This window comes from Cynocephalus volans, chromosome 4, assembly GCF_027409185.1.
Source record: "Cynocephalus volans isolate mCynVol1 chromosome 4, mCynVol1.pri, whole genome shotgun sequence".
NCBI lineage: Eukaryota > Metazoa > Chordata > Mammalia > Dermoptera > Cynocephalidae > Cynocephalus > Cynocephalus volans.
Genome location: NC_084463.1, coordinates 9,068,802 through 9,070,944, shown reverse-complemented (window position 1 = coordinate 9,070,944; position 2,143 = coordinate 9,068,802).

The following is a 2,143-nucleotide window of genomic DNA, read 5'->3' as shown; positions in this document are numbered from 1 at the left end:
AAAGAATTAGGAAGAGATAAGAGGGCTTCGAGGAAAGGAGTGACATGATCTGATTTATGTTTTAAAAAGGATGACTTTGGCTTCTGGCTTCTACTCAGAATGTAGAAAGCTAGAAAGAGCATCATTTTCACCATTACAGCAACAGAGAAGCTACATAATCTGCAAACTCGTAACTTTTCTTGAACCTATCAGAGAGCTGAGGTTTCTGGGCAACCAGCTAGTCTAAGTTCTAAAGAAAGGCATGCACAAAGCCCCATCTGAACCCTTCTTTCTTGTCTCCTCAAATGAGCAAATGTCTTCAGCCAGTGGGAAAAGAGCAGCAAAAACCTTTACTGTCACTCCCAGGTCATAGATGAAGACCAGTACAAATATGTATGAGTCTGCTAGGGATGCCTTAACAAAATACCACAGGCTGGGTGGCTCAAACACCAGAAATTTGTTTTCTCAGAGTTCTGGATACTAGAAGTCCAACAGCAAGGTGTCAGGAGAACTGGTTTCTTCTGAGGCCTCCCTCCTTGGCTTGCAGATGACTGACTTCTTGCTGTGCCCTCACATTGTCTTCCCTCTGTGTGCATGCACTGTGTACATGGTGTCTTTTTGTGTGTCCAAATTTCCCCTTCTTATAAGGATACCAGTCAGATTGGATTAGGGCCCACCCTAACAGGCTCATTTGCGCTTAATCACCTTAACAGCTCTATCTGCAAGCACAGTCACATTATGAGATACTGAGAGTTAGGACTTCAGCATATAAACTTGGGCAGGGGGTGGGGTGAAGGGGGATGCTGGACACAATTTAACCCATAAGAGAAGGAAACCAAAAAGAAAACAAAACAAAACAAAAAAAATGGTTTAACCTTGGAGGAGATCCAGGAAAATGTCCTGGACCCTGACCATTAGAGATACTCTGCCACTGAGGAAGGAATAGGATCATCGAGAATGTCTTACCACCAAGACCTAGAGATACAATACCTAAGACTTAGGCTAAACAAGAACAACAAAGAATGCCCCCTACATCTTCTACCATAAGACTATCAAGTTTCAAGAAAAAAGTAATATCAATCTTCTGTTGGGAGAAGGGCAAGAGAATAGAAACACACATTCTCTGAGGCATAGGTGCAAATGGAAAACCTAAACCTGGGGATGGAGCATACATTGAGAAAAACCCTCCAGCAAACCAGTCACTACCATAAGCACAAGGTAACATTACAGGAATATGAATGTTGAAGTGCTCTGAGAATAACCAGAAAAACAACAAAATCCAAGCCCATTTCAACTATTAACTAGACTGGCTCAACATTCGAAACTAATGGTCTAGCAAAAGAAAAGGTAGACCCTTTCCAGGAATAAGGATTATTACTTCAGTCACTACTACCTCATACAGGGCAGTAGCTTTCAGCCAAAAATTACGTGACACACAAAAAATAAAAAATAAAATCACTGTCAAGAGACAAAGCAATCAATAGAATAAGACTCATATATAGTGGAAAACATACAAAGCATGCATGAATTTCAGATGAGGAATTTCAGCATAGAGATGAAAACTATGAGAAACAAATGGAATTACTAGAAAGGAAAAACACAGTAACAGAGATGAAGAATGTCTTCAACATCCTTATCAGTAGAATGACACAGCTGAGGAGAAAATCAGTGAACTTGAAAACAGGCCAATAGAAATTACCTAAACTGAAACATGGAGAGAAGAAAAGGGGGAGAGGAGGAGCAGGAGAGGAAAGAGAAAACTTCAGGCATAGATGGCTTCACTGGAAAATTCTATCAAACATTTAAAGAATAAACAATTCTCCACAAAATCTTCCAGACTATAGAAGAGAAAGGAATACTTTCCAACTCATTTGTGGGGCTAGTTTTATCCTCATACCAAAATCAGACAAAGATATAACAAAAAAGAAAACTGTAAACCAATATTCTTCATGAGTATGGAAGCAAAAATCCTCAGAAAAACAATACTAGCAAATCAAATCCAGCAATAAAGAAAAAATAATATTAATACATGATCAAATGTGATTTATCCCAGGAATGCAAGAGATGTTCAACATTCAAAAAATCAATGAATAGAATTCACCAAATCAATAAACTGAAGATGAAATACTGTATTAGTTTCCCAGGGCTGCTCTAACACATTACC